Source organism: Sander lucioperca, chromosome 2 (assembly GCF_008315115.2).
Source record: "Sander lucioperca isolate FBNREF2018 chromosome 2, SLUC_FBN_1.2, whole genome shotgun sequence".
Taxonomy (NCBI): Eukaryota; Metazoa; Chordata; class Actinopteri; order Perciformes; family Percidae; genus Sander; species Sander lucioperca.
In genome coordinates this window covers 21004512-21032061 of record NC_050174.1, presented here as the reverse complement: position 1 = coordinate 21032061, position 27550 = coordinate 21004512, and the positions used below count along the sequence as shown (strand labels likewise).

At 44.3% G+C, this 27550-nt stretch overlaps 12 non-coding genes and 1 pseudogene across 12 annotated transcripts; all 13 read right to left on the bottom strand.

Annotated features, from left to right (window-relative positions):
• Nucleotides 1-19099: 19099 nt before the first annotated feature.
• Nucleotides 19100-19234, bottom strand: LOC116063832 (annotated as a pseudogene).
• Nucleotides 19235-19740: 506 nt separating this feature from the next.
• LOC116063674 lies at nucleotides 19741-19904 on the bottom strand. The gene has a single exon (XR_004108330.2). It is a non-coding gene; the product is annotated as a U1 spliceosomal RNA (small nuclear RNA).
• A 505-nt stretch (nucleotides 19905-20409) lies between these two features.
• Nucleotides 20410-20573, bottom strand: LOC116063820. Its single transcript, XR_004108387.1, has one exon. It is a non-coding gene; the product is annotated as a U1 spliceosomal RNA (small nuclear RNA).
• Nucleotides 20574-21078: 505 nt separating this feature from the next.
• LOC116063664 lies at nucleotides 21079-21242 on the bottom strand. The gene has a single exon (XR_004108329.2). It is a non-coding gene; the product is annotated as a U1 spliceosomal RNA (small nuclear RNA).
• A 505-nt stretch (nucleotides 21243-21747) lies between these two features.
• Nucleotides 21748-21911, bottom strand: LOC116063815. Its single transcript, XR_004108384.1, has one exon. It is a non-coding gene; the product is annotated as a U1 spliceosomal RNA (small nuclear RNA).
• A 505-nt stretch (nucleotides 21912-22416) lies between these two features.
• LOC118494652 lies at nucleotides 22417-22580 on the bottom strand. Its single transcript, XR_004896781.1, has one exon. It is a non-coding gene; the product is annotated as a U1 spliceosomal RNA (small nuclear RNA).
• Nucleotides 22581-23084: 504 nt separating this feature from the next.
• Nucleotides 23085-23248, bottom strand: LOC116063642. The gene has a single exon (XR_004108327.2). It is a non-coding gene; the product is annotated as a U1 spliceosomal RNA (small nuclear RNA).
• Nucleotides 23249-23753: 505 nt separating this feature from the next.
• On the bottom strand, nucleotides 23754-23917 carry LOC116063809. The gene has a single exon (XR_004108383.1). It is a non-coding gene; the product is annotated as a U1 spliceosomal RNA (small nuclear RNA).
• Nucleotides 23918-24424: 507 nt separating this feature from the next.
• Nucleotides 24425-24588, bottom strand: LOC116063631. The gene has a single exon (XR_004108326.2). It is a non-coding gene; the product is annotated as a U1 spliceosomal RNA (small nuclear RNA).
• A 505-nt stretch (nucleotides 24589-25093) lies between these two features.
• LOC116063681 lies at nucleotides 25094-25257 on the bottom strand. Its single transcript, XR_004108331.2, has one exon. It is a non-coding gene; the product is annotated as a U1 spliceosomal RNA (small nuclear RNA).
• A 505-nt stretch (nucleotides 25258-25762) lies between these two features.
• LOC116063620 lies at nucleotides 25763-25926 on the bottom strand. The gene has a single exon (XR_004108325.2). It is a non-coding gene; the product is annotated as a U1 spliceosomal RNA (small nuclear RNA).
• A 504-nt stretch (nucleotides 25927-26430) lies between these two features.
• LOC116063609 lies at nucleotides 26431-26594 on the bottom strand. Its single transcript, XR_004108324.2, has one exon. It is a non-coding gene; the product is annotated as a U1 spliceosomal RNA (small nuclear RNA).
• Nucleotides 26595-27098: 504 nt separating this feature from the next.
• LOC116063798 lies at nucleotides 27099-27262 on the bottom strand. The gene has a single exon (XR_004108374.2). It is a non-coding gene; the product is annotated as a U1 spliceosomal RNA (small nuclear RNA).
• Between the last annotated feature and the right edge of the window lie 288 nt (nucleotides 27263-27550).

Sequence of the window (27550 nt, the reverse complement as noted above, 5' to 3'; positions counted from 1 at the left end):
TATGATAAAAATAAAAACAGAAATTGTATGTTTGTGTCATTATGTCACACATGCCTGGTTGCAACTGTTGAAAATCTGCATAGGTCAGGGTAACAGATCTGCCTAATTAGGGATTTGGAAGGATTTGTAGGGTCTGTCCTTGCAGCTGACTTGAACCTGGATGCCGTCACCCTACCAGACCTCATGTCAAACCATAGCCTTGACTTTCCCTGTTGTCGTGTCTCTTCCTCAACTTTTACTGCCTACAACATTGCAAATTATAGAAGATGAAATTAATGACATGAAACTTTAATGCACATTTTTGTCATATGAGATTAAGAGGGATGAATATACCTGCTCTGGTGTGACTTCCATATCATTGAATACCACATCACATTTATTCTCAAGGTCAAAGGTAGACAGCTTCCGGTTCTGAGCACTATACAACTCGGTCAGGGGCTGTGGTAGACCCAGAGACACCACCTTTGCTTGAAAGTGTCTACAGTAGTGCAGCAATATGCGTAGAATACCACTCTTCTCTGAAGGGTTTGGAGTTGCATTATCCAGAGCCCTGTAGAATTGTTCTATAGCTGCTGCAGACACACCCACTTTCTTCTCAGATGGATGACCTGAATGGCTTTTGTTGTGTACACCACAATGCTTTTTGGCAGGATTTGAGAAATCAATTCCTGATCCCTCTTCGTACAGAGCCTTACCCGCTTTCACAGGAGGAAGTCCCTACTTTCTGGGCCCATCAGTACAGCTTCTGTCTTCAAGATGTTTAATAGCAGATTCTATTGCGTACAGCAGAGCTGTTACGTGGGAACACACCTCTCCCAGGCCCGCTAAATCCGAATTCGCTAACTCAACCTACTAAAAAAATTTTGGAAACGGCTTGCACTCAAAACTTTTAATTTAGTACAGTATGGTAACATTAAAGTTTTGAGTACACTAAACATAAAATAAATGTGTCACATGAGTGTTATCTGAAAGGAAATTTATGTCAGTTTAACATAATTTTTTTAGTCATGCAACAAAAATAATTAGTGTTTTCTTAACATATTATTCTACATTATATTAACATAGAATGATCAGGTTACTTAATGTGTATTTATATGTTTATTAAACACAAAAAGTGATGTGTCATAACTCATTAATTTTATGTACAAACAACAAACAGTTAAAACAACATTACCACATCTATAGCAGAGATAGCTTGAGTATTTGGGTGTGGCTGCCCAAGGGCCCCATGCAAAATAGGGCCCCCTCTAAACCTGCTGATCTTGCATCACTTTACACAAAAGGGCCACTAGTGAAGTGACAATGGCTGAAGGAAGCCTATTACTGCTCAAAGTCTAATGCTGCAATACTCCAGCTCTTATCAAACATAACAGTCACTTAACTCATGGTTACAAATGTAAATCAGCACAACAATGACAATTACCAGGCAACAAAAATTCTAAGCAGACACGTTTAATAAACAGAATTCATAAAGTTACATTTGTATTTCGAACAAACTGCAAACTTTTCAGCAAATTTTAACACAACTCTATTTACCGCCTTGCATCATGGGAATTGACCAGCCAATGAACCAATTGCATCTGACTGCAGTATGATCAAATCAAACATAACACAAATTGTATGTATCCTTTCTATTCAAACATTTTAAATTAGACAAACAAAGAAATGGAAGTTGTTCTCAACCTTTAAATTTAACGTTGTGTATTCGGTAAAACAGCACAAAATATTTGTGTTCAGCATAACTCTGGAACTTATGTTGTAATTATTTGTTTTTGTTGTGTTAAGTGAACACAATATTTTCATTTTGTTGAACATGAAAGTGACCGCTTGTCATATGAACATAAAAACATTGAGTACATATTTTGACAACCATTTTTTAGGTTTACTTAACTATAAAAAATATATGCTTAGTGCACAGTATATGTGTTGTTAATTGGCCTTGAACTAATTATGTGATGTTGACGTTATACATTTAAGTAGAATGAACTCAAAAGTCAAAAATTGTTGACATAACATAAAAAAATTATGTCAACCTCACATGGGATGATTTTTTGTGTCAAATGAACATAAAGTTTTTGTGTTGTTTTGACAATCCTGAACATTTGTGTGGACGTAACATTAAAATGTTGTGTCATGGATGGATTGGGGTTTACTGTAGACTGTCCCATCCTTCTTCAAAGACACCCATGGTTTTAGTTGGGTTTCAGACAGTGACTGGCTATGATGAACCTACAATTACATAAAGTGGCATAATTAGATTATTTTTACTTGAATGTTATTGTGATGTTGTTTACTGTTGCAGTGACACCATAAATGTCCCTTGTGAATACATCTTAATTACTATGCTGTGTCTAACTGGCAAATCTTATCATACAGCGAATATAATCACAGATAAGAAGATGGCTAGATGTTACAATTATGTGTGGTTACTACTGATCATATACACTCTGTGATTTACTGCATGGATTAACGTGTGAGAGATAATGACTGCACTTCCAAGAGCTGGGATGTGTTCAGGCATCCATTAGCTAGTAAGTTGCATTGGCACCCCCAGTGAACAACAGTATGTGGGTAGCCACGACCGACCATGTCCTCTAAAAATATGGGCTACGTGTTATATAAATCAATAGTTAAGTAAAGAATCGATATTAATACAAAATAAACCCTAGATTGATATCTTACCTTTGCCATTATGAGGTACCTCCCCCCACCCTTAGCGTAGCATTGCGTAACCCAGCCAGCTACAAAGAACTGGTAAGCATCCAGACTTTTATAAGCTTTTAGATCAGCACCAGTATATGGGGATACCCCGTTTACCACACAGTGGTACAGATCGTGTGGACTGAAGTCGGGCATACACGGTGATTTAATGAGGTCCGTGAAAACGGAGGGAGAAAGAAGTTAAGGGTCGGTATCCAATCCTGCGATCTTCAACTTCTCCAAATACCGCTCTTTGTGAGCACCTACCAGATGCCCTACCTCGACCGATAACGGCACGACAACGTGTTCAGTAGAAGAAGCCATACATTTTTAGTGATGTTTATTTTAAAATGATAGAAACTAATTCAAATTTCTGCTCGATTACTACACTGTTTAGCTTGTGCTTCCGGTGATTCTGCCGTCCGTCATGGCGTCGTCACGTGGTCGTGGTCACGTGTTTGCAAAGGGTCAATATAGAGTGGCAGTAGTATTTGCTCGAGAGAGCTGTTGGAACACCTGAGGGAGTAGGACGTAAGTTTGTTGCATATCCTCAGAGTGATGACTTGAGTTAAGGTCTAATTAGTGAACAGTTGAATATTTATATTATCTTATTGTTTTGATTCCCAAGTCAATTCATGCTATTTCCTTGAAAGTATATATTTGTTAATTTTTATTTTACGATTTTGCCTCATTTGGCCTTAATTGGGGTAAACAATAAAAATCCTATCTTGTCAACTTCATCTCCGACTCATCGTGAGTGTTTACACCTGCTCACGACTACTCATCTACATCTACCCTTGACAACCCTGCTACACCTTACTACACCCTGCTACACCCTACTACTCCCTGCTACACCCTGCTACACCTTACTACACCCTGCTACACCCCGCTACACCTTACTACATCCTGCTACACCCTGCTACACATTACTACACCCTGCTACACCCTGCTACACCTTGCTACACCTTACTACACCCTGCTACACCTTACTACACCGTGCTACACCTTAATACACCCTGCTATGCCCTGCTACACCTTACTACACCCTGCTACACCCTGCTACACTCTACTACACCCTGCTACAACTTACTATACCCTGCTACACCTTACTACACCCTGCTACACCCTACTACACCCTGCTACACCCTACTACACCCTGCTACACCTTAATACACCCTGCTACGCCCTGCTACACCTTACTACACCCTGCTACACCTTACTACACCATGCTACGCCCTGCTACACCCTGCTACAACTTGCTATACCCTTCTTCTCCCTACTACACCCTGCTACACCCTACTACACCCTGCTACACCCTGCTACACCTTACTACACCCTGCTACACTCTGCTACAACCTACTACTCCCTGTTACACCCTGCTACACCTTAATACACCCTGCTACGCCCTGCCACACCGTACTACACAATGCTACACCCTGCTACAAATTGCTATACCCTTCTTCTCCCTACTACACCTTACTACACCCTACTACACCCTGCTACACCCTGCTACACCTTAATACACCCTGCTACACCCTGCTACACCTTACTACACCCTGCTACACCTTAATACACCCTGCTACACCCTGCTATGCCCTGCTACACCCTGCTACAACTTGCTATACTCTTTTTCTCCCTACTACACCTTACTACACCCTACTACACCCTACTACACCCTGCTACACCCTGATACACCTTAATACACCCTGCTCCAGCCTGCTACTCCGTACTATACTCTACTACACCCTACTACACCCTGCTACACCCTACTACACCCTCCTACTCCCTGCTACACCTTACTACACCCTGCTACTCCCTGCTACACCCTACTACACCCTGCTACTCCCTGCTACACCGTACTACACAATGCTACACCTTACTACACCCTGCTACACCTTAATACACCCTGCTACACCATACTACACCCTGCTACACCTTGCTACACCTTACTACACCCTGCTACACCTTACTACACTCTGCTACAACCTACTACTCCCTGTTACACCCTGCTACACCTTAATACACCCTGCTACGCCCTGACACACCTTACTACACCCTGCTACACCTTACTACAACCTGCTACACCCTGCTACACTCTACTACACCCTGCAACACCTTACTACACCCTGCTACACCCTACTACACCCTGCTACGCCCTGCTACACCATGCTACAACTTGCTATACCCTTTTTCTCCCTACTACAACTTACTACACCCTACTACACCCTGCTACATCCTATTACACACTGCTACACCTTACTACACCCTGCTCCACCCTGCTACTCCGTACTATACTCTACTACACCCTACTACACCCTGCTACACCCTACTACACCCTACTACACAATGCTACACCTTACTACACCCTGCTACACCCTGCTACTCCCTACTACACCCTACTACACCCTGCTACACCCAGCTACACCCAGCTACACCCTGCTACACCCTACTACTCCCTGCTACACCTTACTACACCATGCTACACCTTAATACACCCTGCTACACCTTACTACACCCTGCTACACCCTACTATACTACACCCTGCTACACTCTGCTACTCCCTAATATACCCTACTACACCCTACTACGCCCTGCTACACACTGCTACAACCTGATACACACTGCTACACCCTACTACTCCCTGCTACGCCCTGCTAGTCACAGTTTATGTAATACATCATCATCATGTATGATCTCACAGAGACAACATACCTTGATGTCTTTGATGATGTAACATGCTGCCTTCAAATGTAGTCAGGTAACGAATCAGTGATGTCAGTGATGATGTCACAAAAGCTCTGCAACGAAAACTTAGATCAATCACTAGTGACATTACTATACTGTCATTGATAGTAGGAATTTAATAGGAATTTGACATCATGAAATGTCTCTGAGAGATCATAAATGATGATGTATTACGTAAACAGTGACATCATCAGTAACATCACAGAACATTGTCTTGACAGTTTATGAATAGATCCCCGTTACTCCCATCAAGTAGTTTTTTGACAATGCCACGCAGACGCAGACACGCCGCTCGCCCCATTCTTAGACGTAGGAGGACTCGCAGGTCAATTCCATAGACGGAGGAGAGCTGTCCGACTCAGTCGCCCTTTCAAGTGTAATGATCTCACATTATTTTTTCAGATTCACTCAGCTGCTATGAAGACTCAGAGAAGTATTCTCACTCTATCTCACAGAGACAACATACCTTGATGTCTTTGATGATGTAACATGCTGCCTTCAAATGGGGTCAGGTAAGGAATCAGTGATGTCAGTGATGATGTCACAAATGTAGCTCAGCGTAAATTCTGTCAGGGAGACTTCTAATACATTGTCTCTATTCTCTTTAACTGATCAGCTGGGCAGTGGGTGTTTCAGTTCTGTATACCATTTAGAATCGGGCACTGATGTTCTATCCAATCACAGCATGACTACCTTGTTTTAAATATCTTCTCTGTCCCGCTTCTGCCAGTTGTATTTTCAGACGAGAGTGCGAGTGCGACTAGTAGTTGTTGGCTTATGGCATTAGTGTTTTTATATGCTGCGTCTGGTTCGTGTGTGTGTGTCATTTCAGGTTAAGAGCACATTTCAATTCACCTTTTCCGGTTGTGTCTCGTGTGGTAGCAAATGATGTCTATCCTAGAGGATTTCTCTCTCGCACTTGTCCTGCAAGCAGTTTTTCCGTAGCCATGGCGCATGCACATGGGTGCAACAGTAGCAGCCTGGCAGGCAGAAATCACTCCAGAAGTACTTTCACACGACTGCAGTCCCGGGGATTTTGCCTTGTTCGTAGCTCCCGACTCGCCGCACGGTCCGCTCTGAACTGCAGCTGGCCTCCAGCCGCGACTCTCAGCCATGGCGTTGTACGTATTTTGGTCAGGTTCATTACGGCAGAGGAACTGGCATGCCAATTCAGATGGATAATCCAACCCTTTGTAGTTAAGTTATCTCATCGGGCATATTTTGTTCATTCATGTTTGCCGCCCATCAGTATGCGGATCAGGTTGCTGTGGCCTGGAGTGACTGGAGTGGTAAGATTGCATATAACTGGTGGTGGTATAATGGATGGGTGGTGTTCTCAATGGTACTGATGTAACTGTTTTCATCAATTTAGATTTTATTTTGCATCTATCGTAACTACAGGTTTTGTGTTTGTTCCTGCCTGAATTCCCAATGTTTTGTGTTATGTTCAGCCTGAATTGCTGATGTGTATTGCCCTTATAATTACAGGTGCCTTTGTAACTGCAGAGGTCTGTGGTTGTTCCTGCCTGGATTGCCGAGATTTCGTGTTCAGCCTGAATTGCTGATATGTATTTTTTGTTTTGGATCTCATCTCATAGATCTCATCTCATCAGTTTTGTTTGTTCCGGCCTGAATTGCTGATATGTGGTTGTTTTGTAATTACAGGTGCCGTTGTAACTGCAGAGGTCTGTGGTTGTTCCTGCCTGGATTGCAGAGTGCATGTTCAGCTGAATTGCTGATAATTTTGTTTGTTCCGGCCTGAATTGCCGAGATTTGTTTGTTCCGGCCTGAATTGCCGAGTTTTCTTTTGCAACATCGTATTCTTCTCATGTCTTTTGGGGTTTGATCAATATCAATGCTCAATGTCTTTGTTACACTGATTATTCACTGATTATTTAACACGTTCATGTTTGTATTACCATACAGATTGTGGCGGCTGTAAGGTATGTAGGCTATATTCATGTCATTTAATCACTTAAATTCTTTTCGAGTTTTGGGGGATGTGTTTGGTTTTCCTAAACGTTAGTTGTATAGATCCCCTTTACAATGGAGTCTAATCTCCAAATAATTGTTTGTACTTGTTAGGTTAATTGTTAGTAATAAATGTTTGCATATCTGCAACGAAGTCTCTCCTGATTGAAATGCTCTGCAACAAAAACTTAGATCAATCACTAGTGACATCACTTAGTGTCATTGATTGAGTAACAGGAATTTGACATCATGAAAAGTCTCTGTGAGATCATAAATGATGATGTATTACATAAACTGTGACATCACAGAACATTGTCTTGAGAGTTTATGAATAGATCCCTGTTACTCCCATCAGGTAGTTTTTTGACAATGCCACGCAGACGCAGACACGTCGCTCGCCCCGTTCGTAGACGTAGGAGGACTCACAGGTCCATTCCACAGATGGAGGAGAGTTGTCCGACACAGACGATAGGCAACGCTAATAAACATGCATTTTTAGGGCCGGGACAAGTATAGTGATCTCATTCTTTTTCAGATTGACTCAGCTGCTATGAAGACTCAGAGAAGCACCGGAAACAGCTGGATGGATGGAACCAGGAGCATCACCAAGTCAGTTAAATTATCAGTCAGGTCCTTGTGTTTTTTCGCCTCGCATTCTTCCCTGGATTTGGGACTTTACTACACCCTGCTACACCTTACTACACCCTGCTACACCCTACTACACCCTGCTACACATTACTACGCCCTGCTACACCCTGCTACACCCTACTGGGGATTTTCCTAAAATCAGACAAAATACTTATTGTAGGTGATTTTAATATCCATGTGGACGTTGACAGCAATAGCCTTAGTACTGCTTTCAACTCACTACTAGATTCAATTGGTTTCAGTCAGAGTGTGCATGAGGCCATGCACTGTTTTAACCACACCCTTGACCTTGTGCTGGCATATGGCATCGAAATTGAAGATGTAATAGTATTCCCGCAAAATCCTTTATTATCAGACCACTTCTTAATAACTTTCGAATTCTTACTACCCGACTATACGAAATTAGATAAAAGCTTCTACGCTAGAAGCCTATCTGACAGTGCTATAGCTAAATTTAAGGAATATATTCCAACAGCACTAAACTCATTACCGTGCCATAATATAACAGAGGATCTTTATGTAAACTTTAGTCCCTCTAAAATTGATAATTTTGTAGACGGTGCTACGGCCTGCCTACGGACTACTTTAGACTCTGTTGCTCCCCTTAAAAAGAAGACGATGAAGCAAAGGAAACTAGCACCTTGGTATAACTCCCAAACTCGTAAATTAAAGCAAATCTCGCGAAAACTTGAAAGTAAACGGCGTTCCACCAAACTGGAAGAATCTCGTTTAGATTGGCAAGACAGTCTGAAAACCTATAGGAAGACCCTAAGAAAGGCCAAATTAGACTATTATTCATCACTATTAGAAGAAAATAAGAACAACCCAAGGTTTCTTTTCAGCACTGTAGCCAGGCTGACAGATAGCCACAGCTCTATTGAGCCATCTATTCCTATAGCTCTGAGTAGTGACGACTTCATGAGTTTCTTTAACGATAAAATTATAACAATTAGAGATACTATTCATCACCTCTTGCCCTCAACCTCTAACGGGTCACCTTTAACTGACAGACTGCTAGAAAGAATGACTAGACCTGACATATACTTAGATTGCTTTTATCCTATAAACCCTCAACAATTCATGTTAAAGGTCTCTTCAGCAAAGCCATCTACCTGTCTCTTAGACCCCATCCCAACGAGGCTACTTAAAGAAGCGTTACCCATGGTTAACACTTCATTGCTAGATATGATAAACATGTCTTTATTGACAGGTTATGTACCGCAGTCATTTAAAGTAGCTGTGATAAAACCTCTACTGAAAAAACCCACCCTCGATCCTGAGGCCTTAGCCAACTATAGACCTATATCTAACCTTCCCTTTCTCTCCAAGATCCTTGAGAAGGTAGTTGCCAATCAGTTATGTGATTTTCTACATAGCAATAGCTTATTTGAGGACTTTCAGTCAGGATTTAGAAAGCATCATAGCACGGAGACGGCACTAGTGAAAATTACTAACGACCTTCTAAGTGCTTCAGACAAAGGACTTGTCTCCGTACTTGTCTTATTAGATCTTAGTGCTGCATTCGATACTATTGACCATACCATCCTGTTACAGAGACTGGAACATTTAGTTGGCATTAAAGGAATCGCACTAAGCTGGTTTAAGTCCTACTTCTCTGATCGATCGCAGTTTGTTAATGTTAACAATAAACCCTCCAATTACGCTAAAATTAACTATGGCGTTCCTCAAGGCTCAGTGCTTGGACCAATTCTATTCTCCTTATATATATGCTTCCCCTAGGCAATATTATTAGGAAACACTCAATTAGCTTTCACTGTTATGCGGATGACACCCAATTATACTTGTCAATCAAGCCAGATGAAATCAGTCAGCTAGCTAAACTTCAAACATGCATTAAAGATATAAAATCATGGATGGCCTACAATTTCCTGACGTTAAACTCAAACAAAACCAAGGTTATTGTACTGGGCCCGAAACACCTACGAACCTCATTAGCCGAAGATATAATTACTCTGGATGGTATTGCCCTGGCATCCAGCACTACTGTCAGAAATCTAGGAGTTATTTTTGATCAGGATATATCCTTCAATGACCATCTACAACAAACCTCTAGAACAGCCTTTTTTCACCTTCGTAACATTGCTAAAATTAGGAACATCCTGTCTCAAAACGATGCTGAAAAACTAGTCGATGCATTCGTTACTTCCAGGCTGGACTACTGTAATTCCTTACTATCAGGATGCTCAAATAAGTCCCTTAGGACTCTCCAGCTGATCCAGAATGCTGCAGCACGTGTTCTGACAAGAACTAAGAAAAGAGATCATATTTCTCCTGTATTAGCTTCTCTCCATTGGCTTCCTGTAAAATCCAGGATTGAATTTAAAATCCTTCTTCTGACCTACAAAGCTCTAAATGGTCAAGCTCCTTCATATCTTGAGGACCTCTTAGTACCTTATTGTCCCACTAGAGCACTACGCTCCCAGAATGCAGAGTTACTTGTGGTTCCTAGAGTCTCTAAAAGTAGAACGGGAGCCAGAGCTTTCAGCTATCAGGCTCCTCTCCTGTGGAACCAGCTCCCAATCTGGATTCGGGGGGCAGACACCGTCGCTACATTTAAGACTAAACTGAAAACTCTCCTCTTTGATAAAGCTTATAGTTAGGGAGTGAGGAGTTGCAGTGAACGCCTACACCGGCGGGGCAGGGTGTATAGCTGCAGACACAGCACCCCTGCTTTTCTCTGCTTCTCTTTGCAGTCATCAGATGTACCTATCGTATAATCAATAATATAGTGCCTCTCCTAGTTATGCTATTATAATTCTAGACTGCTGAGGAAGTTCCTTCCTTCTTATGACACAATGAGCTGCTCTCTTGCTCTTTTCTTTTGTTTCCTTTCATGCACATCCTGTCCCAGAAGTGCTTGTTACTAACCTAGTTCGGGGGAGTTTACTCCCCAGAGTCCTTATGTTTCTTCTTCGCCCAGAACATCGCCTCGGATTAGGGTGACACCAAGACCTGGGTCTTGGGTGCAGCTGTCGGTGTGGACCGGCTACACCCTGCTACTACTACACCTGACTACTCCCTGCTCCACCCTGCTACTCCCTATAACACCCTGCTACACCCTACTGACTGACCTGCTGACTCAATCTGGAAAAAATAATGTGAGATCATTACCCTTGATAGGGCGTCTGCATCGGACAACTCTCCTCCGTCTGTGGAATGGACCTGCGAGTCCTCCTACGTCTACGAATGGGGCGAGCGGCGTGTCTGCGTCTGCGTGGCATTGTCAACAAACTACCTGATGGGAGTAACAGGGATCTATTCATAAACTCTCAAGACAATGTTCTGTGATGTCACTGATGATGTCACAGTTTATGTAATACATCATCATCATTTATGATCTCACAGAGACAACATACCTTGATGTCTTTGATGATGTAACATGCTGCCTTCAAATGTGGTCAGGTAACGAATCAGTGATGTCAGTGATGATGTCACAAATGCTCTGCAACAAAAACTTAGATCAATCACTAGTGACATCACTATAGTGTCATTGATTGAGTCACAGGAATTTGACATCATGAAATGTCTCTGTGAGATCATGAATGATGATGTATTACGTAAACAGTGACATCATCAGTGACATCACAGAACATTGTCTTGACAGTTTATGAATAGATCCCCGTTACTCCCATCAGGTAGTTTTTTGACAATGCCACGCAGACGCAGACACGCCGCTCGCCCCATTCGTAGACGTAGGAGGACTCACAGGTCCATTCCACAGACGGAGGAGAGTTGTCCGACGCAGACGCCCTATCAAGTGTAATGATCTCACATTATTTTTTCAGATTGACTCAGCTGCTATGAAGACTCAGAGAAGCACCGGAAACAGCTGGATGGATGGAACCAGGAGCATCACCAAGTCAGGTCCTTGTGTTTTCTCGCCTCGCATTCTTCCCTGGATTTGGGACCTTACTACACCTTACTAAACCCTGCTACACCCTGCTACTCTCTACAGACGTTCTCTCTACCGGAGTGCAAAAGTCTACGTTGGCTGTAGACAGTTCTGCTCTCTGATTGGCCCAGAGTCTACGTTCGCTGTAGACTCTGGGCCAATCAGAGCGCCGAACTGTCTACGGTCGGCCGGCGAACGTAGACTACCAATTAAACGTAGGATTCGCCGCCGACGTAGACTACCAATCACACGCCGACATTCAAACCTGAACCTGCCCCTGAACCTGGAGCTGCGGACGACGGGAGCTCTCCGGCCATTATCGTAGCCGACAGGACTTCTGGTAAGTCTGAATGAAATAATTCTTTATAACACTCACTGCTTATATTTTTTACTAAGGCTGAAATAATTAATTCTTCCTGTTTGTACTGCCCAGTTGTTGTTGTTTTTTTTTTTTCATCGTTTTGGAAAGCTATCTAATGGTATCAACTAAAGCTAGCCTAAGTTAACTAAAAGTCCCGTTGGTTGACAGGTAACATTAACGTTAACGTTACCGCTAATCGTTCATTACATTTTCTATTAGCCTATTCTGAGTCATTTTTAAAACTTTATAACATTACATTTTATTTGTTTTGTATCCACTACGGAATACTGTTAATAGCTTGCGTACGCCGCTTCTGTTAACGTTACTGCTAACGTTAACGTTACTAACTTGTCATGACAGACAAAGCATAGTCTGCATAATTTTCATTAATGCCATAACCACCGTGGAAAAATCACGTTGTAGAATAAAGTTGTTGTTGTTGTTGTTGTTGTTACCACACTATTTACTAAACTTGGATAGTGCAGAGCCAGTGGCCCAGGACGTCTTCCCCTCCCCCTCGCCAAATAAATGCTGCCTTCAGATGGCTGTAAAGACAGTTACCAGAATGAAAGAAGCCCTCATTATAGTACTGTCGACAAACAAAGCTTTAGTCAGCCTAGATGTCATTAAATTCCATAACTACTACTGGTTGAAAAATCATGTTGTAGAATAAAGTTATTGTTGCTGTAATTATTTTTAGTTATTGTTGCTGTCACAAAACATTAACTTATTACATATTCCTAACCTAATAGATGTTTCTGTTCATGCTATAAAAGCATGTGCCATCTAAGGAATGCATTTCATCAAATAGAAATTGTCAGATAGACATGTTTTACTGGCAACTTACAAACTGTGCCAGAGGGAAATGGGCTGAAAAGTGGATAAAATGTAAAAAAAAAACAAAAAAGTAAAAATGTCAGAACTTATATGAACTCTACCTTGTGTTATCTTCATCTGAAGAGCTGTAATCAGGGTTGAGCAGGTGTCATCCTGCTCTGACACTTCCTCCTCGCTGTGTGATAAAAGGGTATCAATGACCTTTTGTACACTAACATGCATTGTCATATTAGAAACTGAATACATTATATAAAATAAGGTTCAAATAAAAAATAATAATGTTGTGCTGTTACTGTGTCCAAGTGTATTTCAGTATCGTAAGTAAGTGGCAACATCGTCAACCCAGAGGCCCCTGCACACTGTCAACAGGCCATACTGAAGGAACTAGGATTTTGATAGATAGATATATCTTTTCATTGATCCCAAAAAAAAAGGGAAATAACGGTGTTGCAGCAGCAAAAAATCAAGAATTGATAATGGTCTGTTGCCAATTTCAGGACATGGATACTTTGCTGCCAGCCCTCCAAATTCTCGACACCAGCCTGCCGGCAGAGAGGCAACAATGTCTGCTAAGAGCCTCCAAAGAAGCCAAGGCCCAGCAGGGCAGAAGTCAGTTTGCGGGACCACAGGACCACAGGCTGAGGGATCCCAAGACTGCCTTTGAGGAAGGTAACATCTTGACATTGCATTTATACTACAAGAAATGACAACCTAATGTGGCGCACTAGAGCTTTTGCTTGCTTGTTCACTAAGGTCATAAAATGTTTTGTCTTCAGCAAAAAGGCACTGTGGGCTGGAGAGGCCTACTGAGGCACAGTACCTGGGGCAGCTAGTGCTAACTTTTGGCCGCTACACTGGCAGGACCTTCAGGTGGCTGGTGGAGAACGACGTGGGATACGTCAAATAGTAAACATTTCCGGTGTTGGGAGTAACTTGTTACAAAAGTAACGCAATTACAGTAATGTATTCCTTTTTGCTGTAACGCAGTAATTACTAATACACTTTTGGTAGTCTTATACCTGTTACAATCTCAGTAATGCGCGTTACAACGCAGAGACGGTAATATTGTCATATAACTAATTACTCTCAGATGACAGTAACTAGTAATCCATAATGTATTACATTTTTGAAGTAACTTGTTGAACCAACACTGAGCATTTCCCAGAAAACCAAACCATGTACAGTTTCCCTTTACTGAAACTAACAACGATATGTGTATATATTTCAGTCTCATTGACCGGCATGTCAAAGAGAGCCGTCAGCCGGAGAGACGTGCGGCCATCAACGACGAATGGGTGAAGGACAGCCTGCTGAAATATGTGCAGCTCTTCCCACCAGTCTCCTGCCACCTCGAGGTCAACATCGACAGGGCCATTTACGGCATGGGCCGCTTCAGGTCCTTCACTTTCCTTGAGATGTGGCAGTGGTACAGCCAGCACAAGCTCCACCAGGCAGACCCTCAAGCTGGGAGTGAGCAAGAACGGAAGATGGCACAGGAGGCTCACACTTCTGTCATGCAATGGCTGCTGACGAAGGAGAGCGACATCACCTCCAAGTCGCTCAAGCGCTTTCGGCAGTACATTCTTGACAAAGAGGTAACTACATTACATTCTGTAACTACATTGCAATACCCAAAACGAATGTAAAAGCTCACACTCTATATTACACTATATTACCATTGCACTGAACTGCCTTGCACTATATTTATATTTAAATCTTAAATCTCAGACTATGCCGTAATAGCACTATTCCTTCCCTCGTCTTCAATTGTTATTGTATATTTCTTGTACATTTCTAAATTCTGACGTATTGTTATACTGTTATACTTAACAGTATATTTTTTATATTTCTTACTGTCCTTTCTGTTGTGAGTGAGTGTTGTACTTTGAGAGAAAAGATTAACCGGAGTCAAATTCCTTGTTTGTTTGCGCAAACCTGGCCAATAAAGCTGATTCTGATACATGTTGTTGTGATGTTCAGGTCCCCACTGTGCGGCACAGCCTTACCAGGTCTACCTCATAAGTGGAATCGCCAGGTGGAACTCCGACCGCAGCTCGGACGCCGTGTTTGGGGGCAGAGGCCGGCACCACCGAGTCTACTCGGCACCACTTATTGACCGCCTCAACTCCCGCTGCCAGCAGCTGTTCGGCGAGACGGTGGAAGAGAACTTCAGGGCCACGGCCGACGTCCAGTCAGACGAGCTGCTTGGGCTGGAATATCTTTTCAGCCAGAGCACGGGGGGGCCCTTCTCTCTCTCGAGGGCATCGTCAACGACGGTCCTGGGCCAGAGGAGGAGGTCATTCAGCCTGGTCAGGCCGACCCAGACGCTGAAGCAGACGAGGCCTACCAGAGCGACGAGGACCATCCTGCTGTCGAGCCCCGCATCACCCTGACCAGCAGTGAGACTGCTACGGTCAACCCTCCTGCCTTTGTGAGTAGAGTACCTACTTGTCTGATAGAAGAGAACACAGTGATAAATGTGACTGCTGAAAAACAAGACATTGTATGCATTGAGACTTACCTACTTTTCTCTCTGTGTGTGTGCGTGGGTGTGTGTGTGTGTGTGTGTTTTACAGGAGGATGTCTGCAGTGACAATCCTCTACCCGGGTTCCAGAAGCTGGAGGCATTCTGTGCTGTGCTGGTGGAGGTTGGCTTGACGGACCAGAAGCTGCTCCTTAGCAGGAACAGGAACAAAGGAGCAGGGTCCTCGACTCGTGGAATGCGGTGGAGGAGCACGACAAGCAGCCACAGAAATATCACCAGCTTTACCGGACACACTGGGGCAACACATTGTACTGCCGTACAAAGAGGGATGACCTTGCAGATGCTGCCCTGGTCCAGAGAGTCAAGATGGCCAAAAGGTACGCGCCAGCACAGCAGGACATCAGCTCACAGCACAACCGCCTCATGTATGTGCTTGTCAAGCTGCTGTGGCTGCACTCCCCTAAGGCCTCTCGCTCCAGCCCAGAGAAGGACAGCATCCTCAAGGCCTACGACAGGATCCAGCACCGGGTCTTGGTGGATGACCCAATCCTGTGCAAGGCAGGCATCCCTCTCCCCAAAATAAACACCAAAACAGTGATCCGCCTGGACTTCATCCGCCAGCAGGAGAGGCTGGTGAACCTGCACGCCACCAGGCAGCCAGCCGTCATCTCCAAGACCACCTCTGTGTCGTCTAAAGACCTGCCTCCTGCACCGCGCCAGCCTGCCGTCCTCCCTCCACCTGACTACCCTGTGATGGAGTACGTCCCTACGCCCAGCACAGCCGGCACAAAGGTGTTAAAGGGACGGACAAACATGCTGGTGGCAATGCCACAGCCTCCTCCACAGCCTCCTCCACAGCTTCCTCCACAGCCTCCTCCACAACTTCCTCCTCAGCCACGACTGCCTCTGCCGGTGAGGAGAATCCCTGCCACCTCCACCATCACCAGGCCTGTGATGCCCTTTGTCTCCCAGTCTGCGGGCCCCTCCTCCACGCAGCCCATGCTGCCTGCTGGTCAGGCTTCCATCCCAATCACTCTGCCTGTGCCCATCAGGCCAGCTGTTCAGCCAACCTCAGCCTCTGGACAGAACCCTGTGGTAGGATCGTCATGGTCTCGATCCACACTGTACAAGAGAAAGCTGGCAGACCACCCCACAGGGCTGGGCATTAAGCTGGCGAGGGTGCAGCATCTCCCGACCTGCAAGGCGTGTGGGCACACAATCCAGGGACACAAAAAATACAAAAAAAAGACATATTGCCCTGCGAACAACCGTTCACCCTCCAAGGGACTGGAGAACAGAGTATTTAAAAACTTTGAACATTTTGTCTCTGTTGTGGACGGATTGGAGGAGTGAACGGCTGCCCCGTTGCAAATAGTGTATATAGTTCTTGTGTTCAAGTTTTACTGTTCTACATTCTGTGTTGTTCTGTGTGTTCTGGTCTTACAAGTGCCCTTTAACGTGGCACCTTTGGTTCTCTGCACTGTTGCCCTATTTGACCATTTGAGCATTTATATAGACTGTCTATATCAGGGGTCACCAACCTTTTAGAAGCTGAGAGCTACTTCATGGGTACTGAGTCATACGAAGGGCTACCAGTTTGATACGCTCTTCTGAAATAACAAATTTGCTCAGTTTGCCTTTAGTTATATATGATTATTAATGATTAATGATACTCATCTATGTGAAGACACTGATCACGTTAATGATTTCTCATTATCAATATTACCAGCAATGACTTAACAAGGTGGGAAACAGATAATATCAATATTCAATTTTCATTTTTAGAACAGGCCTGAGGGCTACTCATGTGGTCCTTGGGGGCTACCTGGTGCCTGCGGGCACCGTGTTGGTGACCCCTGGTCTATATCAACATTATAAAGTAGCACTGTTTCTGCAATATGAGCCATCACTGGGCAATATTCTGCACTATTTATTTATTTATTACTCTATACCTTCAACTGTGCAATATGTCATTTATATTCATTCACACCTTACTCATCTGTACATCTGTGTTTATATACTGTCTGTTTATATAAGGGTGTTTATTGTGTAAATGTTTGTTTTTATTACTATTATTATTATTATTATTATTATTATAACTAATTCATTTTTTCCCATTTCTTATACTTTATGTATATTTTTTTCTCCTATGTTAACTTAATGTGTATTTGTGTTTTTCTGATGTGTGTACATTTTTTTCTTTTGAGCTGCTGTAGCACAGGAATTTCCCGTATGGGATTAATAGTCTCTTATCTTATCACTAACTAGACCACAACTTGCACTAACTGTATATGACTCTTTTACTACATTTCAGCATTTATATAGACTGTCTATTCATGTATATTGTGTTATTACCATATCACTTTGGCATATCCATCGTCTTACACCTCACTTTGCGCCTGTTTTGTAATGCCTACTTAACCTGTACTTTATGTAGCCTATTGTATTCTAAAATAAAAATGTCATGCACTTTATGAGGGCCCATTGTAAATAGTATATAGTTCTTGTGTTCAAGTCTTACTGTTTTAAGTTCTGTGTTGTTCTGTGCTCTGGTCTTGCAATTGCCCTTTAATGTGGCACCTTTTGTTCTCTGCACTGTGCACTGTTGTCCTACATCATGCACTTTGTCATCAGCTGTTTACTGTGTTCTGGTGTCAACATTTAACTTGGATACTGGCAAGTTTTACTGAATAAAATTGGTCAGTGCTACAGTCACAATGAGTCGTGGAGTGTCTGTAAATGGATTAATTAATAACAGAGGCAGTTATCAGAAATTAAGGGGCAACATAAGTCCCAGAATAATTTAAAGTGAAGACATGGGGCCTATAGAGGAATAAATGCCTTTAAATGTGCATCACACTTTTCAAAATGCCCCCAGTTAAGTCATGAGGGCCTTATGAATAAATTGCTTCTGGGTTACAGTTAAGTGCCATAAGAGGCACATGAATAATTGGGGAAAAAAATAGTGTTCACACAAGCATGTCTTTCTGATGAATCCAGCTACTTTATTGAATGAAAGGGAGCAAAGGAATTACATGGCATGACTTTTGAATAGCTTTTGTTCATACACACACACTTGAAATATAGCAAAGGTATTACAATAAATACATTTAATAATTCATTCTGTTAATTTACATGACAAAGCAATGCAATAGCATACCAGGGGGGACTTTTGTGTGCAACTAAGAAGACTAAATGCAGGGGCTTATGCTTGGTGCAACTATTAAAAAAAGTTGTTTTAATATCAACAGCAACTTTAGATCAGTGATGTGCAACAATATACAATAGTTAATTCCTTTAATTCTTGACACAGGTCACAGTTTTGTTTGTTTTGATGATGTCAGAAGCATGTGTGCTGTTAGTCCTTGGAGTTCCTGGTCCAAGACACCTGGGGGAAGGCACATGCAAATTTGAATTTCACATGGACTGTTGACCTATGGCGTGCAGGGTCAATTGCACTTCCATCCAGTGCATCACCATTCGCACGGGTCAGCATAACCGGAGTGCAATGGTTAAGCCTCGCCCTGGGTGAACCACCTTCTTGATCATGGTATCTCCCCTGCCAGGTAAGTATGAGTTGGATGAGCCAGAGAAAGGGTCTTCATTCCCAGACACAGAACTCTGGCTGACGGTTTCTACAATGCATAACCCTAGAGTTCAGTGCTTTTAGCATTATCTCACCTTGGCAAGCTGTTTCTGCATGTGAGAAAGCAAACCTGCTGCACAAAAGCCTTAAACCTAAGGATGCTAGCATTGGCAAAATGTTTGGAGGACATTTTTTGCCCCAAAGAGAGAACAACATTGGAGCGGAGAACACGCAATTAATTTGGTCCCACCCAAAAAGCCACACCCACTTCTCACTGCCATCCGAATCGCGGGCACTTCGCATTACTCAACAAAAACGTGCACAGCGTAAACCAGACACTGCTGTACAGCAAAGCTGCAAGTTTGTGGACAAAATGCTAAAGGAACCAAAAGGCCTCAAAATGTATAGTCCCCGCTGACTCCAAAGTTGGAAACCTGCACGTTACAGTCTGTTTAAAGCTGAAAAGCTTTTGTTTTTCTCTTCAACATTACGATCAGGGGAGAGCGCGAACGCAGTCCCCCACTACCACAAATTGTGCAGTCGAGATTCCCACATTTGGGGAATTCGCACGGGTCAGCATAACCGGAGTGCAATGGTTAAGCCTCGCCCTGGGTGAACCACCTTCTTGATCATGGTATCTCCCCTGCCAGGTAAGTATGAGTTGGATGAGCCAGAGAAAGGGTCTTCATTCCCAGACACAGAACTCTGGCTGACGGTTTCTACAATGCATAACCCTAGAGTTCAGTGCTTTTAGCATTATCTCACCTTGGCAAGCTGTTTCTGCATGTGAGAAAGCAAACCTGCTGCACAAAAGCCTTAAACCTAAGGATGCTAGCATTGGCAAAATGTTTGGAGGACATTTTTTGCCCCAAAGAGAGAACAACCTTGGAGCGGAGAACACGCAATTAATTTGGTCCCACCCAAATAGCCACACCCACTTCTCACTGCCATCCGAATCGCGGGCACTTCGCATTACTCAACAAAAACGTGCACAGCGTAAACCAGACACTGCTGTACAGCAAAGCTGCAAGTTTGTGGACAAAATGCTAAAGGAACCAAAAGGCCTCAAAATGTATAGTCCCGCTGACTCCAAAGTTGGAAACCTGCACGTTACAGTCTGTTTAAAGCTGAAAAGCTTTTGTTTTTCTCTTCAACATTACGATCAGGGGAGAGCGCGAACGCAGTCCCCCACTACCACAAATTGTGCAGTCGAGATTCCCACATTTGGGGAATTCGCACGGGTCAGCATAACCGGAGTGCAATGGTTAAGCCTCGCCCTGGGTGAACCACCTTCTTGATCATGGTATCTCCCCTGCCAGGTAAGTATGAGTTGGATGAGCCAGAGAAAGGGTCTTCATTCCCAGACACAGAACTCTGGCTGACGGTTTCTACAATGCATAACCCTAGAGTTCAGTGCTTTTAGCATTATCTCACCTTGGCAAGCTGTTTCTGCATGTGAGAAAGCAAACCTGCTGCACAAAAGCCTTAAACCTAAGGATGCTAGCATTGGCAAAATGTTTGGAGGACATTTTTTGCCCCAAAGAGAGAACAACCTTGGAGCGGAGAACACGTAATTCATTTGGTCCCACCAAAAAAGCCACACCCACTTCTCACTGCCATCCGAATCGCGGGCACTTCGCATTACTCAACAAAAACGTGCACAGCGTAAACCAGACACTGCTGTACAGCAAAGCTGCAAGTTTGTGGACAAAATGCTAAAGGAACCAAAAGGCCTCAAAATGTATAGTCCCGCTGACTCCAAAGTTGGAAACCTGCACGTTACAGTCTGTTTAAAGCTGAAAAGCTTTTGTTTTTCTCTTCAACATTACGATCAGGGGAGAGCGCGAACGCAGTCCCCCACTACCACAAATTGTGCAGTCGAGATTCCCACATTTGGGGAATTCGCACGGGTCAGCATAACCGGAGTGCAATGGTTAAGCCTCGCCCTGGGTGAACCACCTTCTTGATCATGGTATCTCCCCTGCCAGGTAAGTATGAGTTGGATGAGCCAGAGAAAGGGTCTTCATTCCCAGACACAGAACTCTGGCTGACGGTTTCTACAATGCATAACCCTAGAGTTCAGTGCTTTTAGCATTATCTCACCTTGGCAAGCTGTTTCTGCATGTGAGAAAGCAAACCTGCTGCACAAAAGCCTTAAACCTAAGGATGCTAGCATTGGCAAAATGTTTGGAGGACATTTTTTGCCCCAAAGAGAGAACAACCTTGGAGCGGAGAACACGCAATTAATTTGGTCCCACCCAAATAGCCACACCCACTTCTCACTGCCATCCGAATCGCGGGCACTTCGCATTACTCAACAAAAACGTGCACAGCGTAAACCAGACACTGCTGTACAGCAAAGCTGCAAGTTTGTGGACAAAATGCTAAAGGAACCAAAAGGCCTCAAAATGTATAGCCCCGCTGACTCCAAAGTTGGAAACCTGCACGTTAAAGACTGTTTAGAGCTGAAAAGCTTTTGTTTTTCTCTTCAACATTACGATCAGGGGAGAGCGCGAACGCAGTCCCCCACTACCACAAATTGTGCAGTCGAGATTCCCACATTTGGGGAATTCGCACGGGTCAGCATAACCGGAGTGCAATGGTTAAGCCTCGCCCTGGGTGAACCACCTTCTTGATCATGGTATCTCCCCTGCCAGGTAAGTATGAGTTGGATGAGCCAGAGAAAGGGTCTTCATTCCCAGACACAGAACTCTGGCTGACGGTTTCTACAATGCATAACCCTAGAGTTCAGTGCTTTTAGCATTATCTCACCTTGGCAAGCTGTTTCTGCATGTGAGAAAGCAAACCTGCTGCACAAAAGCCTTAAACCTAAGGATGCTAGCATTGGCAAAATGTTTGGAGGACATTTTTTGCCCCAAAGAGAGAACAACCTTGGAGCGGAGAACACGCAATTCATTTGGTCCCACCCAAAAAGCCACACCCACTTCTCACTGCCATCCGAATCGCGGGCACTTCGCATTACTCAACAAAAACGTGCACAGCGTAAACCAGACACTGCTGTACAGCAAAGCTGCAAGTTTGTGGACAAAATGCTAAAGGAACCAAAAGGCCTCAAAATGTATAGTCCCGCTGACTCCAAAGTTGGAAACCTGCACGTTACAGTCTGTTTAAAGCTGAAAAGCTTTTGTTTTTCTCTTCAACATTACGATCAGGGGAGAGCGCGAACGCAGTCCCCCACTACCACAAATTGTGCAGTCGAGATTCCCACATTTGGGGAATTCGCACGGGTCAGCATAACCGGAGTGCAATGGTTAAGCCTCGCCCTGGGTGAACCACCTTCTTGATCATGGTATCTCCCCTGCCAGGTAAGTATGAGTTGGATGAGCCAGAGAAAGGGTCTTCATTCCCAGACACAGAACTCTGGCTGACGGTTTCTACAATGCATAACCCTAGAGTTCAGTGCTTTTAGCATTATCTCACCTTGGCAAGCTGTTTCTGCATGTGAGAAAGCAAACCTGCTGCACAAAAGCCTTAAACCTAAGGATGCTAGCATTGGCAAAATGTTTGGAGGACATTTTTTGCCCCAAAGAGAGAACAACCTTGGAGCGGAGAACACGCAATTCATTTGGTCCCACCCAAAAAGCCACACCCACTTCTCACTGCCATCCGAATCGCGGGCACTTCGCATTACTCAACAAAAACGTGCACAGCGTAAACCAGACACTGCTGTACAGCAAAGCTGCAAGTTTGTGGACAAAATGCTAAAGGAACCAAAAGGCCTCAAATGTATAGTCCCGCTGACTCCAAAGTTGGAAACCTGCACGTTACAGTCTGTTTAAAGCTGAAAAGCTTTTGTTTTTCTCTTCAACATTACGATCAGGGGAGAGCGCGAACGCAGTCCCCCACTACCACAAATTGTGCAGTCGAGATTCCCACATTTGGGGAATTCGCACGGGTCAGCATAACCGGAGTGCAATGGTTAAGCCTCGCCCTGGGTGAACCACCTTCTTGATCATGGTATCTCCCCTGCCAGGTAAGTATGAGTTGGATGAGCCAGAGAAAGGGTCTTCATTCCCAGACACAGAACTCTGGCTGACGGTTTCTACAATGCATAACCCTAGAGTTCAGTGCTTTTAGCATTATCTCACCTTGGCAAGCTGTTTCTGCATGTGAGAAAGCAAACCTGCTGCACAAAAGCCTTAAACCTAAGGATGCTAGCATTGGCAAAATGTTTGGAGGACATTTTTTGCCCCAAAGAGAGAACAACCTTGGAGCGGAGAACACGCAATTAATTTGGTCCCACCCAAAAAGCCACACCCACTTCTCACTGCCATCCGAATCGCGGGCACTTCGCATTACTCAACAAAAACGTGCACAGCGTAAACCAGACACTGCTGTACAGCAAAGCTGCAAGTTTGTGGACAAAATGCTAAAGGAACCAAAAGGCCTCAAAATGTATAGTCCCGCTGACTCCAAAGTTGGAAACCTGCACGTTACAGTCTGTTTAAAGCTGAAAAGCTTTTGTTTTTCTCTTCAACATTACGATCAGGGGAGAGCGCGAACGCAGTCCCCCACTACCACAAATTGTGCAGTCGAGATTCCCACATTTGGGGAATTCGCACGGGTCAGCATAACCGGAGTGCAATGGTTAAGCCTCGCCCTGGGTGAACCACCTTCTTGATCATGGTATCTCCCCTGCCAGGTAAGTATGAGTTGGATGAGCCAGAGAAAGGGTCTTCATTCCCAGACACAGAACTCTGGCTGACGGTTTCTACAATGCATAACCCTAGAGTTCAGTGCTTTTAGCATTATCTCACCTTGGCAAGCTGTTTCTGCATGTGAGAAAGCAAACCTGCTGCACTAAAGCCTTAAACCTAAGGATGCTAGCATTGGCAAAATGTTTGGAGGACATTTTTTGCCCCAAAGAGAGAACAACCTTGGAGCGGAGAACACTTAATTCATTTGGTCCCACCAAAAAAGGCCACACCCACTTCTCACTGCCATCCGAATCGCGGGCACTTCGCATTACTCAACAAAAACGTGCACAGCGTAAACCAGACACTGCTGTACAGCAAAGCTGCAAGTTTGTGGACAAAATGCTAAAGGAACCAAAAGGCCTCAAAATGTATAGTCCCCGCTGACTCCAAAGTTGGAAACCTGCACGTTAAAGTCTGTTTAGAGCTGAAAAGCTTTTGTTTTTCTCTTCAACATTACGATCAGGGGAGAGCGCGAACGCAGTGCCCCACTACCACAAATTGTGCAGTCGAGATTCCCACATTTGGGGAATTCGCACGGGTCAGCATAACCGGAGTGCAATGGTTAAGCCTCGCCCTGGGTGAACCACCTTCTTGATCATGGTATCTCCCCTGCCAGGTAAGTATGAGTTGGATGAGCCAGAGAAAGGGTCTTCATTCCCAGACACAGAACTCTGGCTGACGGTTTCTACAATGCATAACCCTAGAGTTCAGTGCTTTTAGCATTATCTCACCTTGGCAAGCTGTTTCTGCATGTGAGAAAGCAAACCTGCTGCACAAAAGCCTTAAACCTAAGGATGCTAGCATTGGCAAAATGTTTGGAGGACATTTTTTGCCCCAAAGAGAGAACAACCTTGGAGCGGAGAACACGCAATTAATTTGGTCCCACCCAAATAGCCACACCCACTTCTCACTGCCATCCTAATCGCGGGCACTTCGCATTACTCAACAAAAACGTGCACAGCGTAAACCAGACACTGCTGTACAGCAAAGCTGCAAGTTTGTGGACAAAATGCTAAAGGAACCAAAAGGCCTCAAAATGTATAGTCCCGCTGACTCCAAAGTTGGAAACCTGCACGTTACAGTCTGTTTAAAGCTGAAAAGCTTTTGTTTTTCTCTTCAACATTACGATCAGGGGAGAGCGCGAACGCAGTCCCCCACTACCACAAATTGTGCAGTCGAGATTCCCACATTTGGGGAATTCGCACGGGTCAGCATAACCGGAGTGCAATGGTTAAGCCTCGCCCTGGGTGAACCACCTTCTTGATCATGGTATCTCCCCTGCCAGGTAAGTATGAGTTGGATGAGCCAGAGAAAGGGTCTTCATTCCCAGACACAGAACTCTGGCTGACGGTTTCTACAATGCATAACCCTAGAGTTCAGTGCTTTTAGCATTATCTCACCTTGGCAAGCTGTTTCTGCATGTGAGAAAGCAAACCTGCTGCACAAAAGCCTTAAACCTAAGGATGCTAGCATTGGCAAAATGTTTGGAGGACATTTTTTGCCCCAAAGAGAGAACAACCTTGGAGCGGAGAACACGTAATTCATTTGGTCCCACCCAAAAAGCCACACCCACTTCTCACTGCCATCCGAATCGCGGGCACTTCGCATTACTCAACAAAAACGTGCACAGCGTAAACCAGACACTGCTGTACAGCAAAGCTGCAAGTTTGTGGACAAAATGCTAAAGGAACCAAAAGGCCTCAAAATGTATAGTCCCGCTGACTCCAAAGTTGGAAACCTGCACGTTACAGTCTGTTTAAAGCTGAAAAGCTTTTGTTTTTCTCTTCAACATTACGATCAGGGGAGAGCGCGAACGCAGTCCCCCACTACCACAAATTGTGCAGTCGAGATTCCCACATTTGGGGAATTCGCACGGGTCAGCATAACCGGAGTGCAATGGTTAAGCCTCGCCCTGGGTGAACCACCTTCTTGATCATGGTATCTCCCCTGCCAGGTAAGTATGAGTTGGATGAGCCAGAGAAAGGGTCTTCATTCCCAGACACAGAACTCTGGCTGACGGTTTCTACAATGCATAACCCTAGAGTTCAGTGCTTTTAGCATTATCTCACCTTGGCAAGCTGTTTCTGCATGTGAGAAAGCAAACCTGCTGCACAAAAGCCTTAAACCTAAGGATGCTAGCATTGGCAAAATGTTTGGAGGACATTTTTTGCCCCAAAGAGAGAACAACCTTGGAGCGGAGAACACGTAATTCATTTGGTCCCACCCAAAAAGCCACACCCACTTCTCACTGCCATCCGAATCGCGGGCACTTCGCATTACTCAACAAAAACGTGCACAGCGTAAACCAGACACTGCTGTACAGCAAAGCTGCAAGTTTGTGGACAAAATGCTAAAGGAACCAAAAGGCCTCAAATGTATAGTCCCGCTGACTCCAAAGTTGGAAACCTGCACGTTACAGTCTGTTTAAAGCTGAAAAGCTTTTGTTTTTCTCTTCAACATTACGATCAGGGGAGAGCGCGAACGCAGTCCCCCACTACCACAAATTGTGCAGTCGAGATTCCCACATTTGGGGAATTCGCACGGGTCAGCATAACCGGAGTGCAATGGTTAAGCCTCGCCCTGGGTGAACCACCTTCTTGATCATGGTATCTCCCCTGCCAGGTAAGTATGAGTTGGATGAGCCAGAGAAAGGGTCTTCATTCCCAGACACAGAACTCTGGCTGACGGTTTCTACAATGCATAACCCTAGAGTTCAGTGCTTTTAGCATTATCTCACCTTGGCAAGCTGTTTCTGCATGTGAGAAAGCAAACCTGCTGCACAAAAGCCTTAAACCTAAGGATGCTAGCATTGGCAAAATGTTTGGAGGACATTTTTTGCCCCAAAGAGAGAACAACCTTGGAGCGGAGAACACGCAATTAATTTGGTCCCACCCAAAAAGCCACACCCACTTCTCACTGCCATCCGAATCGCGGGCACTTCGCATTACTCAACAAAAACGTGCACAGCGTAAACCAGACACTGCTGTACAGCAAAGCTGCAAGTTTGTGGACAAAATGCTAAAGGAACCAAAAGGCAACGAAATGTATAGCCCCGCTGACTCCAAAGTTGGAAACCTGCACGTAAAGTCTGTTTAGAGCTGAAAAGCTTTTGTTTTTCTCTTCAACATTACGATCAGGGGAGAGCGCGAACGCAGTCCCCCACTACCACAAATTATGCAGTCGAGATTTCCACATTTGGGGAATTCGCACGGGTCAGCATAACCGGAGTGCAATGGTTAAGCCTCGCCCTGGGTGAACCACCTTCTTGATCATGGTATCTCCCCTGCCAGGTAAGTATGAGTTGGATGAGCCAGAGAAAGGGTCTTCATTCCCAGACACAGAACTCTGGCTGACGGTTTCTACAATGCATAACCCTAGAGTTCAGTGCTTTTAGCATTATCTCACCTTGGCAAGCTGTTTCTGCATGTGAGAAAGCAAACCTGCTGCACTACAGCCTTAAACCTAAGGATGCTAGCATTGGCAAAATGTTTGGAGGACATTTTTTGCCCCAAAGAGAGAACAACCTTGGAGCGGAGAACACGCAATTAATTTGGTCCCACCCAAAAAGCCACACCCACTTCTCACT